At 45.0% G+C, this 15410-nt stretch overlaps 1 long non-coding RNA gene across 1 annotated transcript; it reads left to right on the plus strand.

The window, feature by feature from the left end:
- The first annotated feature begins 1347 nt into the window (after nt 1–1347).
- LOC128915853 (uncharacterized) lies at nt 1348–11000 on the plus strand. Its single transcript, XR_008468772.1, has 3 exons — nt 1348–1552; nt 7021–7106; nt 10441–11000. It is a non-coding gene; the product is annotated as an uncharacterized LOC128915853 (long non-coding RNA).
- Nucleotides 11001–15410: the final 4410 nt, after the last annotated feature.

Genomic DNA, 15410 nt, shown 5'->3' on the forward strand with positions numbered 1-15410 from the left:
CCAGCAGCAGTTAGTGGGTGCGAACAGCCAGGTGACGGCCCCTGGCTGGCTGGTGACGGCCCCAGCGGGCTTGTGTCCAGGGAAGGTCACGGCACCAGCACCCGAGGGTCAGGGGCTGGCACAGAGGGTCTGGGAGCGGGAAGGCTCCGGGGGGTGGCGAGCCCAGGGGGGCTGTGCTGCCTCGCTGGGGCTGGGCAACGCGCATCTGCTTCCACCGCTCTGCAGCCTGACTCGGCTCCACTGTGTGGGAAGGGGAGATCTGCCCCGCGGCTCTGCTCTGCTGAGACCCCACCAGCAGCACCGCGTGCAGCTCCGGAGCCCCCAGCACAAGAAGGACAGGGACCTGCTGGAACAGGGGCCACGAAGATGAGCCGAGGGCTGGAGCCCCTCTGCTGTGAGGCCAGGCTGAGAGAGCTGGGGTTGTTCCGCCTGGAGAAGAGAAGGCTCCAGGGAGACCTTAGAGCCCCTTCCAGTCCCTAAAGGGGCTCCAGGAAAGCTGGGGAGGGACTCTTTATCTGGGAGCGTAATGATAGGATGAGGGGTAACGGTTTTAAACTGGAAGAGGGGAGGTTTAGGTTAGATATCAGGAAGAAATTCTTGGCTGTGAGGGGGGTGAGCCCCTGGCCCAGGTTGCCCAGAGAAGCTGTGGCTGCCCCATCCCTGGAGGGGTTCAAGGCCAGGTTGGACGGGGCTTGGAGCAACCTGGGCTGGTGGGAGGTGTCCCTGCCCAGGGCAGGGGGTGGGACTGGATCGTCTTTAAGGTCCCTTCCAACCTGAACAATTCTATGAGTCTATGAGATTGGAAAGCAGCGTTGCTCTGGTGTCAAAGGAGACATCAGACCAGTTTCGCTAAGAGACGCAGTCCCATTTGGACATCGGAAATATCTACCATTCCTTTAGAAGAACATACTTCTTTTATCCTTTATTTTGTTTGTTTTGGGTTTTTTTTGTTCTTTTTGGAGATTAATTTTAATGCCTCCTGTTCAGTTTATCTTTACCTTAGAGAGCAAGTTTTTCCATTTGGGAATATCTGCTATAGCTGGAATTGATGTTCAGCAGCAAAGAACTGCACAACATGAGCCTTCAGGAAACAATCTCTGCTCTCAGATGTTCACGGACAAGTCCCATTGGACCTGGGGCATAACTTCACCTTATAAATTGTTTTTATCAGCAGCATAATGTTTCTCTATAAGCTGTCACGGATTGCTAGAGCAAATGCAAAGTGCTATTTCTGAATAGTAAAGCTATTCCCCCCCACCCCAAAGTAGAATATGCTTCTATTTTTGGCAAGAAACTCGCTCTCTACCCTGGGATAGCTTGAGTGAGTAAAAGGAACAAACCACTATGAACTGAATACTAAAGAAAGAAAGAAAGAAAGAAAGAACGAAAATTCTCCTCCTGCTTGTGAACAGAAGATCAGTTCATTTGCGCATGCTGTGTAAAACTTGCCACAAAGTCCTTTGTGCCATCAGCATGAAAAGAATCCTTTGCCCAAGCGGGAGATTAGGGTGGCCAGCGGGAATCCCTGCACCCGAAATTCAGATGAGAATGGGTAAGTTCATGGGAAGTTGGGATTTTAAAGGGATTGTTCTGATGATGCCAAAAAAGCAGCAGCAACAACCGCCAACGCCACGGGCCCATCCAAATCTGCGTTTTGTCTCTCAGGGAAGGTGCGCTGAGGAGACCGAGTGCGAGGGGCTGGCTTTGCTCACCTGCACGGGTGCCATGCGAGGTGGCCCGTAAAGGTGGCAGCAGGTACGTCAGGCATCCCCTTTGGGATCGCCCCGACGCGGCCTCTCCCTCCCCTTTGTGTCAGCAGCCCCCGAGAGATCGGGGCTGGTGCTAAAAGCCCTGCGAGGAGGTGGCGGCGGCAGCTGAACGCTGCGGCCTCAGGCAGCACAATCAACGCATCAATCTTCCTTACGCCGGTGTCTTATCTTGGCTCCCGCAGTCGGGGCCGACTCCAGAAACTCTGCGGGCAGCGGGGAGCGGGTGCTGAGACGCGGGCGCCGCAGCTGCCTCTCCCCTCCTGCGCCGGCAATTGTGCCGCCACCTCGGGAGCCCTCCCGGCCGCCCCGCACGGTCAAAAGACCTCTGAATTAACCTTTTCACTAGAAAAGAGATTGTGGCCCTATAGAAAAGTATGAATTCAGAGCAAAGCCTTTCTGCAGGATTAGGCCGTTAGAAGCAAAAAGGAGAAAGGGTTTTTTTTGTTGTTGTTCTGCAAAATATAAGTGATTACGGGATTTAAAGAAAAAAAAAATAATCGGCTGTCTATAGTGGGGAATATCAAGGTTGGAACAATGCACACTCTTATCCTCCGCCTAAGTCCTTGTACCGCCCTTATCTCCATCGCATCTGCCTGCCTGCCAGCAGCGTGAGCTGAGAGATAGCGCGAAACCGCTGCCCTGTGTGGTCCGCTCCTCCGTCCGCTCTCAGGAGAAAAAGGTGTGGGTGAGATGTAGAGCTGCTTTGCTATAGGACTTTTTTTTTTTTTTTAGGGCTGTGTGTGTTAAGATTTTATATCAGAGGAAGACAAGCCAACTAATTCCCTGTCGAAGTTTCTTCTTCTTTTTTTTTTTACTTTTTTCTTTTTGGTAGTCTTTTCTTTTCCTCCCCTTTTTGAATTTCTCCCAGTCAGTTATTTGTCCCATTAATAGAGAAAGCACCCCCGCCAGCTAATCCCACCTTTGGGAGAAAAGTAAAAGACTGTGGACTGCAAAATACCACGGTCTCCTCACCACCTCAGAAACAAAGGACTTTTGTGTATTTTCTTAATATGGGAGCCATACACACGTGCTTAGGTACACAGGCTATTTTTTTAGTGATCAGTTATCTGGGAGGCCTTTTCAGTTTGGTGACAAATTAGACTAATTTTAAAAGAGTGAGATTTTTTTCCCCAATGGTTAGAACAGCACGCACTTACTAAGAAATCTGGTCCCTGTACAGTCTGTAAAAGCTGGTAGAAAGCAAAGAGTGAGCACCTCAACTGGAACTCGGCGTACAACCTTAAACAAAGCTGGGGTTCTCATAGGCCCCGCAGTAACTAAAGGTAAAAGGCTTTTCAAATTTCACATCATGCAGTCCTTATGTCAGAACTATTTAGTGCGGACCTTATGATCAGCCTTTCAAATAGATTCTGATCTTTGTTTAGAAACCATCTGGCCAAAGAAAAACAGCCAACTGTTTCATCTCACTTTTTTTCTTTTTTTTTTTTTCCCCACCCCATCCCAAAAATATGTTTTGAGATCGGCATTCCACTTTTCATCCCTTTTTGTCACATGTGATAAAGGACTTTTAAACATCCAGTGCGTGTTCGTTACCCATAGCAAAGTGTGCGTAATCACATGCTTGTAGCAGTAAAATCCCATATTCCTCCCCTTTACAGATGGCGCAGTAATTATAATTTAGCTCTCTGAATATAACTCAGGGTGTGGAAAAGATATGCAAAGTTCGCACGCATGCTAGCCCACCCCTGTACAGAATTTCCAATGTAACCAGTTTTTTGGTTGTATGGTCACATTAAAATTCCCCTTTTGCAACACTTTATGCAAAAAACAACACCTGGATTCAGAGTTTCCTAAAGGAGTCATCTGAAAATAGGTACTTTCTGCCAAAATGTCATGAAGATTTATGTGCTTACATTCACGGATTAAATTGAGGACAGGTGGGAGAACATTCAAGTATGAGAAGGAATGATAGCAAATTTATGTGTAAAAAAAAAAAAAGGGGAAGGGGGGAGGGTAGTTATTATGATTTCTGGTGGTTTAGATAAAATAGACATAGGTTTTATAAAAGGGAAGGTACCGTGCCTGGAAAGCCATCCTTCAGCAGTGAAATAATTATCTATGGGATCGTATTTCCTTAAAACGAAGATAGAGGCATTCTGGAATTCAAAACACACTGTCTCGACCGCGGCACTGAACGGCACTCGGCTGCCGCGCGCCGGGTGGGAACAGATGCGTATGGGGAGGGCTCGCACGGTGCAAGCAGGCGCTGCCGCGCTGCCACTGGCTTCCCTTCCCCGGCCGGGATAGTTGTCCCTCTCCCGGCGACACCCCCTCCCTCGGATGGCTCCCGCGAGGGGCCCCGGCTGGTCCCTGCCAGTCCTGGAGCCTGGGATGGAGCGGGCACTGGTCACGCAGCCCCCGGGCAGCACCTTGCATTGACGCAGACCAAGTAAGCCGAAGTCAAAACAGCGAGGACACCAAGTTGTATGTGGATTTATTTCTTTTTTAAATCTCATCATTATTTCACTTTTTTACCACCTAGGTAGTCTTGCAGTACAATCACCCAGTGACTGGCCTGCTAGAAAGGGATGCCGGAGTCTGACGAATGTCCTCGCTCCGGGTAAATTTGGTGGCGTGACTGTTAAAAGTCTTGCTGTGTCCAAACCCTATGTAAGACACTTTCAAACTAAATTTTACACTGAAGACAACTGTTCAATGGTTAGCCACGCTGGCTGTAGTTTTAGCCTCTCTAAAACGCCATCCCAACCGTTATCAGCATCCATAGCGGAGGTACGTTGTAAGTCAAGCTGTTCAATGGGCACTTTCACATTAAAATTAACGTTATTCCAATTCGTGAACCAAAAGCTGGCTGTGTATACGTTATCGTTCCTTTAAAGCAGTGATGCAAGGAAGATCAACATACTCCCAGACTGTAAATCACGGAAGATGATTACACTGAGGCAAATGAAAAGTGAAGTGTATCAACAAGCTTTCTTCTTTTTTCTCTCCTCCGTAGGAAACGACCGTAGAGGTGGGCAGACTAGCGCTTCACAGAAGTACTGTGTTCTGTGTAAACAAACATATAGCTAGGAACAGTCGGGAAGGTTAAAGGGCATCTGTAAAGAGAAAACTATGATTCCCAGGCTCCTTGTTAAGTTTATTTAGTAGAGGACTAGAGAAAGTTTCAGATTGGGCTGTAAGGTGCTACTAGTCCGACCAGATAAATGTTAGCTTCCCAAGTCTGGATGCCAGAAGAAACTGTAACATGGTTAAAAGCTGACACAAAATTTTTCTATCCAATAAAAACATGTTATTCTGCAGAAAATTAGGGTATAGAGTATTGTATCAGTATAACGTTGATGTGTTATTCTTTTTCAATCTCTAGCCTTCAGGAAGGTGCAGTGTTATTGGTCTATATTAAAAATCCCATGCATAGATTTATTTTTTAAATTGTCAAGTGGAAACCATCAAACTTCATAATTTGTTCTTCATAATTTAAAATTTATTTTTATTCACTGTTGCCTATAATTGCTTCTTAGAAACTTAAATCTGAAATAGGTTTCCTCTCTAAATTTATTTTTCCTGTATCACACATGCATAAAGATTTAGCGACACAGAGCACTTGGATGAATCCTGAGCCACTGGAATGGCTATTCTGTCCAGAGCAGAACTAAATTATTTCCCAGGGACAGTGACTGGGGAATTAGGCCTTAATTACACCTACACTTTTGCAAGCAAAGCAGGTTGGATTTAACAAGTTTGTCATTGAGAACCATTAACAACAACCTGTTCGGTGAGCAGCTCACAATTAATTTAATGCCGTGCACCAGGCAATGCTCCGAACACAGGTGCATTTTTGACTGGTCCGTTACCCTGGACCTACAGAGTTTGATTCGTGACCACCACAAGGGTAACACTAGGTCATTTGGACCTGTCGTCTCCAAAATCTGAAAGAAGGGTTATTTTTAATGTATGTGTATATATATATATATTTAATGTGTAGTCATTTCATCCTGCCAGGTACAGCTGAAGCTTCTAGGAATCCCTTATTCTCCAGGAAACACGGTGTTTGCTGTCTAAGGCTCACAAGTTTAATACAATCTCTGGAAATATTTGTTAGACTAATATCTTATAGCTACGTTGTTTGCAAACTCTTTGAAAATTGGCAGATTCAAAGCATTCTGTGTCCCCAGCAGGACGTTAAATTTTGTGTCTATTTACATGGTGGGATGGAATCATGCACCCCCCCCCCCCCCTTTCCACCTGTACAATCACGCTGAAACCAGTGGAAACAGGCAAGTGAAAAAGAAAGCAAATGTAAAGTGAGGTCATTTTTCTTTTTTTCCTCAAAGATAAGAAGTTTTCACATAGCAACGCCCTCTGGGAAACAATCCATTTTAGACCAAATTAGTCCCAGTGGTAATGTTGATTTTTAGCAACTGTGTTACACCAGGGATGCATTTAATCCCACTGTTCTTTGTTGTTCTCATTAATAAGCCACATTATGTCACTCAGTCTGCATGCAAAAGTATCATTACTGTTATTTAATTACTCTGTTTTTGTAAGAAAAACGACCAGATTTGGTTGCATATAACCAGTAAATGTGGCCAAATCAAAGTTGTGCACTCCAACCCAAATATTTTTTACTTTGTTTCTGCACATATAATTGCATGTAATTTATAGTTGTGTACAGAATTTTTTATGATAAAAACCTCATTAATCACAAATTCATCAATGCAGCAAAAGCACATCCAGGGAAACGTGGCATACTGTTACAAACAGAAGACATGTTTGAGGGTGGAAAAAGGCCAGGATCCCCATCTTCATCTATCCCCTGATGTTACATAAATGACTAAGTCATCATATCAGTGGTTTTCACATGGAAATATAAACACCACTGAAATTCCATATGCTATAGCTGGCTTTGGCTGTAGAGTGCTTCGAACTGCCAAGAGTACCGTAAGAACAGCGTACGCGCCATCCACTGAAGGACGAGCCCAGCCAAGGCAGCGCGGAGCAGTTGACGCGGGGCATTAATTGCCGTCCCGGCACCTGCTGCCGGGTGCGTTATCACCTTCCCTGCGCCCTCAGACGCAGGTTGCTTCAGCTCCCCGGCCGTTCAGTTCCCTCCAGCACCCAAAGTGGTTGTTGTTACACAGCTGTCGCTCCCGTTACTCAGCTCTGAAGGCCTAGCATGCACGCGTATGGCTCCTGAGAGAACAGGGTCTTAAACTTCACTTAGCTCCTGAAGCCCTATTCTCGCACTAATTAAAAATAACAGTTCTTGCAGGGCTCTGTGGACCGGGCTTCACGCTCTTCTGCACCACCGAGGAGCTGCTGTAAGCTGAGTTGCTCCTAATCCACAGCAGCATCCAGGTGAGAAGAATTTTGCTCCGACTGTGCTTTTGCAGCTCTACCAGCGGCAGGCCGTATTCTGAGCTAATTACAGTCCTTCAACCTGCAGCGTGTTACCAGCTCTGGGTCTTTTTCGCTTCAGAGTCTCCAGATCATCCACAGACACGCGGTGGGTTGTGAAATCCAGTCAGGCACGACGTGCCTCTGATTTTGAAGCAGAAATCCATCCTACGTTGATGGCACTATTGGCTCAAATATCATATTTACATTCTCGTTTTTAATGGCTTGCAGTTAGGAGTCAGACGAGCTGTTCCGTAGGTGGTCTAAATTATATCCTGTGTGCACGCGGCATGCTGAGAGGAGTTTGCTGATCTAGCAAACGATAAAAGACTAAGCAATCACCCACTGCAAGTCCAAATCTTTACCCTGGCAAACCTTATACTGATTTTTCACATGAATTTTGCCTGAGTAAGGATTGTAGAATTTGGCCCATTTTAACCATACCAGTGATTAACAGCCCAGCATTGGGACCCCGTCCCTCCTGTCCAGTTTAGGTATTTAAAGCTGAGTCACGTCATTGTAATAACCAACAATCTTAGTATATTCTAGCCTTTTTAAATCAAATTTCTCTGTGAGGAAGATATTTTCTCCATTCAACAGAGAAGTAATATGGTGTTTTTAGCTATATATGATTACCTAAGAACGTAGATGCATGCCTTCTGGGATTTTCAGGAGGATCCGAATGCCTGTCTCTCACTAAAATCAAGGAGAATTAAGTCTTAAACATCTTTAGTGACTCCTACCGAAGTGACTGATGAAAAAAATCACATTAGACAGCTTTGGCAAAGCAGGAGATTTGTTCTGACACCCGTATGCCACTCACTACTCAGGTCCCTGCACTTGACTTCTGTAAGACCATCATCCTGGGTTCTCTTCAGCTCACTTCATTTCATGTACTTTAAAAAGGGGATTGCTAAGAGATGACCCGCTCTTCCACCCTGCAGGTAGCTCAGCAGGGACGATCTTAATCCTGACCGAGACTGGGAATTACTGAAGTAATTTAATGCAAAGAAATGGTAAAACCTAGAAATTGCAGTGACACCAGCGGACAGCTACCACTATCCATTTTTGATTTTAATTTCGTATTTGAAATAGAAATGCTTGCAAAAGGGCTTTCTTATTTGGGGGGGCAGGTGGGTAAAATTTAAAAAACTAGTCTATGACAGGCCCCTCAACGGTATCAAAACCTTTGAGCCATAAAAGGTCCCAGAGCTGCTATAAAAGCCTCTGAGGCTCCGGTCCTCGCCCGGGAGGTGGGCGGCTGGGGCTGCAGGTGGGCACACGAACAGGGGTGGGCACACGAACAGGCCCTTTTCCTTGAGGGTGGTGAGGGCAGAGCAGGCTCTGCGGAGCTGCGGCTCCTGCCCCTTCCGTGTGGGCATATTCCTGACTGTGTCTGTGGCAGCAAGCAAGCGGTGCCGGCACGATGGATCTAATGCTGCGGACCCAAACCCAACCCTGGGCGCGTGGCCGGGGGCAAGGGGATGTGCACTGGGCTGGTCCCGTGGCCGGGACGCACAGTGCCAGCAGCCCCGGCGGTGTTCCTGCAGCACACCTCCCCGGGATTCGTGCTCTGCAAACACACTGCCTAGCGGGAACAACTGGGAGATTGACCTCCTGATCCCAAGTAACGTGAGACACCATGTAAGAATAAGATTAAAATGACTAATTTGAGGCAATTTGCAGGAGAAACAGCCCTTCTTTATGTTACTTTTTCATAATCCTGAAATAACCCCTGGAAGAAGGCAAATTTCAGTTTCCTTCAACACCTGCTAATACGTTTGAGATCTATCGTGTAACCCTTATTCCTCCCTCCCGTATCTTGTTGGGCTTTGGCTTTTGGGGAGAGACTTTTGTAGCTGTTTCTCTGATGGAATATAGTTCTGCCTAGAGAACAGGGCTTACCAACGCTGTGAAGGTCCCTACAGTCTCAGCGCTCCATCAGGCTCAGGCACAATTTAAATAACACTTTAGCAGATACGGTACTTGCTTGCTTCCTCTCTTTATCCCATCGCCTTCCTACAGAGCCAGCAAAGAGCAGGGATCAGGAATACCTGGGCTACCTCTTTATTCTCAATGAAACGCTTGTGAATACCCATGGAAGGACAGGAGGAAAGGCTCCAGCAGGTCCAAATCTGCTGCCAGCCCCAAGGGTCAGGCAGAGGAGGGAGCTGGTGGGTCCCCAAGCCCTGTCTCAGTGGGCAAGGGGAGCAGACAGCAAGCCCTGTGCAGGTCTCACCTGCGGGAGCTGCTGCCACAGCTCATGGACAGCCCATGGAAATGCAGCTCCTACACCTTCTTGTAGTAGTTATTAGCAGGATAACAGTTAATATGTTCGTTCTTATAGGCAAAAATTACTCTGCTTCTGCTGTTTTGCATGTGAAAGCTCATCGGTAGCATATTCATCTGGATGGTATTTTCAACCTGGGTGCAACAATCTGTTATTTTCCTGCCCGAGACCTTGGAGAAGGCAGGACACCTGCACTGTGCCGCTCCTGGAACGCCAGGTGGGTGCTGCCCCCCGGGAGGTCAGAGCCTGCGGAGTGGCAGCTTTTACCCAGAGAAGGAAGAGTTTCTTCTTCCAGGAGGAATGTGCTCATCTTCCTGCCTTGGCAGCAAACGTTACAGTTCTCCACGGTTGTGTTTCCCCCGCTTTCCCCTCCCCTGGAGGCCGCCCCCAGCCCAGCCCTGCCGAGAGGCTGCCAGCGCCTGCCCGCCTCCCCCCCGCGCCCCGGCTTGAACCCTGAGCTGCTGAACCCTCAGACGTGCTCCTTGGTGGGTGCACACGGGGATGTTTTGTCTGCTGCTCCTTCTAACTCGGCTTCACTTGTCTTGGTGTTTCTCACAGATGGTTACAATAAGGCGGCAAGTGGTTTCCCCACCTTAAAAAAAAAAAAGAAAAAAAAAAAAGGCGACAAAAACTCCCTCTCCTTTTTGGTTTCTTTAGTGAAACTTAGATATCTTGGTTAGGAAGTACACTCGGGATATTATGTTAAACTATTCAGTGAAGTCATTCTAGTTTTGCTCACCCGGATTTTTAAACAGTCAAATCTCCTTGGGATGGAAATGTTCCCTCTGCAACCCAGGAAAGAAGAATCTTTTCTGCAGTGTCTGAGGTGGAAAAGGCTTTATATAATAAATAATAACATGGTAATGTTTTCAACACGATCCTTGGTCATTGCATTTATCACCCTTATGCACAAAAAGTACTAGGCTTTCTGATCTGTTTATATATTGTTCTGCATATTTGCTTCACATTTATAGCTTTTTTTTTTTTTTTTTTCCCATCATCTAGCTTGCTAGATCGTGATGGGATCATTTCAGGAAGCCTACAGCTGGATTCCCTCCTGCTTGCACCGACTCTCTGCTCTGAACAGCAGGACATCTATTCCACACTAATATCAGAAAAATAAGAACAAGTTTTCGCTGCAAGAGGTTCCTCTCCTAATTCATTCAGACTTTCTGGGAGAAGGGATGAAAATGGTTTTTGAAATATAAAAGGCTGCTGTAGCTGACTCTTCACTAGGGCTTGTCATAGCCCATTAGCCGCGATCTAGAAATATCCGTGTCATAATGCGTTGGCAATCACTCATCTTTACTAGTATCACGTGGATGCCTGCTCACGTGAACGTGCAACCTGTCGCTCAAACAGCTACAAAGACATATTGTGCAACAGGAAAAAACTGCTACTGCACATAGACTTTCATGTTACCAGCACAGGTAAGGGAATAACGTGCTTTATCCTGCAGAGACGGGTACCTGCGTCAGTGTACGCTGGGCAAAAAAAAAGTCACCATCACAGGTGTTTTCACCACGACTGCAAATTCACATTTTAGATATTCTTTTAGCTCCATTAAAATCCCTTTATATACATGTATTTCATGGTCACAGTGTTTGTTGCAGTTCAGATGCAAAATCATAGAATCATAGAACTGTTAGGGTCGGAAGGGACCTTAAAGATCATCTAGTTCCAACCCTACTGATCTCCCACTAGATCAGGTTGCTCAGAGCCCCGTCCAGCCTGGCCATAAATACTTTCAGGGATGGGGCTTCCACCCCCTCTCTGGGCAACCTGTTCCAGCGTCTCACCACCCTCATGGTGAAGAACTTCTTCCTAACGTCCAGTCTGAATCGACCCATCTCTAGTTTTAATCCGTCCCCTCTAGTCCTACCATTACCTGACATCCTAAAAAGTCCCTCCCCAGCTTTCTTGTAGGCCCCCTTAAGATCCTGGTAGGCCACTAGAAGGTCTCCTCGGAGCCTTCTTTTCTCCAGACTGAACAACCCCAACTCTCTCAGTCTGTCCTCACAGGAGAGGTGCTCCAGCCCTCTGATCATCCTCGTGGCCCTTCTCTGGACACGGTGCACCATGTAGATATAGCTCCTTTGCCTAATAACAACACATTTTTTTTCACTTGTATTCAATTAGGCCCATTTTATTATAAAAACCTCTATGTTCAGTCATTGTAAGGGATTACTATTACATATTCCTATAAATAATTGTTCACTTTAAGGATAAAGTGAGTAGGAATTTGCTTCCAAAGCATTTTCATCAACATACTGTCAGCTTACTGCTCATACCTTTTCATTACACGGGCTTTTTTTCTAGAGATTTATCCTTAAATCTCTTGATAATCCCAGCAAAATCTTGATGTCAACTAATGGACCGCTCCCCTTACAGTGCAATTATATCAAGCAAAGAAAAGGATCTAAAAGGTTCCTCTCCTTTTTCCTCAATTTAATAATATAGAATTGTTAAATGGGAATATGATTTAGGAAATGCCAGTCTACAAACAGGAAAACTCCCAGGAAAAGAGGCTGGGTGACATGCCTTCCTCTGAACAGAAACAAATCCAGCTGCAAGCCCGTGGCATGCAATTTCATCTTTTAGGAATTGTATTCAGACTCACAAATGAATACGCGTTATTCAGCTTTTGTCCGCAAATGAAAAAACAAAGCCAACTCGGCCTACAAGGGTTCAGAACAGGAAGCAGAGAGAAGCAAAAGAATAGTCTTGAATTCTGAATAAAATTTAGATGTTAGGCGGCAAAGCTATTTGAAATACAATTGCAGTTGCAAATATTCTAGGCTTGCCGGGTGAAATTTAATAAATAAATAAAAAATTGGGTGCGAACACGCCGCTGATCTGGGCGTTCGGCAAAGCGCCATCTCTTACAGACCTTCGGAGGTTCCGTGCACATTTTTCTGATTGAATGCTGTTCTCCCAGTCAGTCAGAGCGCAGCACCAGTTGCCAGAAATCATTCATCAGCCCCTCGCAGAAAAGGCTGTCAGCTAAGGCTACAGGCCTAGCGCCAGGCTGTCAAGTTTTGGGCTTGCAGCCAGTCTGTCATGGTTTGAGGCTGGTAGCCAAGCAGTAACTTTGATGTTTAAGGGGTTAGCCAACTGGTATGCGAGGGTGGCCTATCAGCTCAGAAATAATATACCGCACTCAAAGGTCATGAGTTCTGAAACTAATCTGGCTGTTATAATATTTCTAATAAAAACTGAGGTAGACATTTTATATTGTAAAAAGTGTTCAAATTATTTCAGTATTTGTTTTGATTAAAATTTCCATTACACGTGCTTTTCATTATGCAACTCAATTAGTATATAAAAGATTTTCTGTTTAAAATGTTCAAATGAGCATAATTGTTCAATTTGGAAAGATTACAATGCTTTTATTTAATTAACACTGCAATAAATACTTCATTTTGTAATGAACCCCATACTTTTGGGCCATTAACCATTCAATAAATTTACAGTATGGAAGGTTCTTTATGGGGAAGAAGATAAATAAAGCTATTTAAATGAATGTGCAACAGCTCTGATGCTAAGCAGCAAATTATAGTTTTTTGCTTCCCATCCACTAGAGTTGTACCTCGATTACAAACATATGGGAACGTAATAAACACTATACATTTCAATTACTATTTTGAACATGAGTTACACAACACTCTTGCAAATTTGCTATGTAGAAATGCAGTCCACATTCGTGGCATCTTCCCAGAAAAAGAAGATGAAATAAATTTTCGCCTGCCTTTCGCCTTCCCCTTCTCCCACCCCACCCGCAGCTTCTTCAGTTCTGCAAACCCGTGTTGGGATTTCCTGATATGGATCCGATCATTTGTTTCTTCATGAGAATAAAGGAATCAAAAAAGTCACGGTTATTCGATAGTTTATTATTTGCACTGATGAAGGAAAATCCCCGGGTAGCAGTGCGGCATGATGCACTCATATACACACCCAAGAATGAAATAACAGAGAAATACCAGAGAACAGGGGGTCTAACCCAGTAACTGCAATATAGTGCAAACTGGCACTCCACTTGGATCAGACAAGTCGTGGCTGCCCCATCCCTGGAGGGGTCCAAGGCCAGGTTGGACGGGGCTTGGAGCAGCCTGGGCTGGTGGGAGGTGTCCCTGCCCAGGGCAGGGGGTGGCACTGGATCAGCTTTAAGGTCCCTTCCCACCCAGACCATTCTGTGATTCTATGATCATGGATTAACATCCCTCCATTCGGAGGCCTATGAAAAGCGTGTCTAAATCCATAAATCAGAAGAGGCTCGTGAAGTAAAAGCGGCTCGTTCAGGCAGTGGCAGCACTGCGCAGAACCAGATGGAAAGCAAGAGCCTGGAGTCCTCACAAGCAGGGTGATCTGAGCCCACGGGGCCTGACGCGACTGACCACAAGGTGTGAAATGCCTTCAGATCCCAACAACATCAGCAGAACGGGGAGCTCGGGCACTTGCAGAAGCTGTTGTGCATCCTGTTCCATCCCAGGCTGCCCGGGAACCGCTGCTGGGGCCACGGTGCCATCCACCTGCTGGGAAGCTGTCGTGGAAAAAGGGTTCACTTCTCTCAATATTTTGCATCGTTTCATGGTTGTATGCAAGGAGGGAAAAGGGGAGGGCAAAGCTATTTCAGATTTACAGGGCGGCTCAGCCAAAAAAGCTCATAAAACTCTAGTTTGCCAAAAATGGCAACATAACCAGTAACAAAATCTAATTTGTGAACTTCACTGGGAAAAAGGCCTCTTTGTAAAACTATGATATCATCTAGGAATATGGATTCTAAAGATGTTATTGTTTTATTAACCAAACCTCCCTTCGTTTAATCCAGATTTTACAGTCCAGAACCTTTCAATGAAAAGCAAAAAAAAAACCCCACCCAAAAAACCCAAACCAACGAACCAAAACAAAAAACCAAACCCAAGAAAATACATCGGAAATGTATTAGACTTTTCACACTTTTAAAAAAGGCTGGGCAGCATTTTTCTACAATGTCCACTGGAGTCCTATCACATGTTGCGCTGTGTTTACAGTATCAATTGTTTACAATAATTAAGAAATTAAAATACGCCACATAACCATGTGTTTAGGCATTCCTTATGAACTGTAACCACTGAACAAACTACTTGAAAAACATTACTGCATGCTGTATTTCTCAACTGTTATTTGAAGAATTTTTTTCCTAATCTGAAAATAATATATGAACAGCACACACACAAAATAAAATAAGCTGTAGAGTTAGAGAAAGTTTAAAACTACAGGTGAAAAGAAAAAGTACTACTGAAACCTGACATAATAAAAAGTTTTTCTTAAGAGCATTTAAAATTCCTAAGTATACCTTAAACAAGTAAACATTTAAAATAGATTTTTCTCAGGAAATCTAGCCACCTGTTTTTGTATATTTTATGGAAAGGGAAAAAAGATAGACTCCTGTTGTGCAAAAATAAATTGTGCCATTTGTGGTAACTTTATTAAAGATGAGTAATTTTTAAAGCTAGCAGTGAGACACAAATGTTTAAGACAAGAGCCTCTTTCTTACGGCAGCTTTGAATAAGGACATGCCTGTTTTAAACTGCACATTTACAGGGAGAGAAGGAGCGAAGTATTTTAAAATATTAACTGTATAGCCTGGTCAATGAAAGTGTTAAAATCAGATTAAAACCTCAACAAGCCCCGTCCTGGCCTGTGCAAGCTTCTTAGTCCCCGGCACTTGCGAACCCAGTGAATTAGGATATGGGCTTCCAGGTATTTCGGCGAGGCTGGTCTCCCTGTAGCAAGGGTAAAAATCCCCTTCTCATCTCTAGGAAAAGAAAGGACGAATCCCTTGAAGTCTATTTTGAGGGTGTATTTCAAGGCTCTGATTAATAATCCATACACTTAAGCATGTGCTACGTTTCATGGTACTTAAACACAAGTATATGAAGTAGTTTAGTTTCAATCCAAATGTTTTGCTCTGATAGTAATCTCTATCTGATTAC

The sequence above is a fragment of the Rissa tridactyla genome, chromosome 10 (assembly GCF_028500815.1).
Source record: "Rissa tridactyla isolate bRisTri1 chromosome 10, bRisTri1.patW.cur.20221130, whole genome shotgun sequence".
NCBI lineage: Eukaryota > Metazoa > Chordata > Aves > Charadriiformes > Laridae > Rissa > Rissa tridactyla.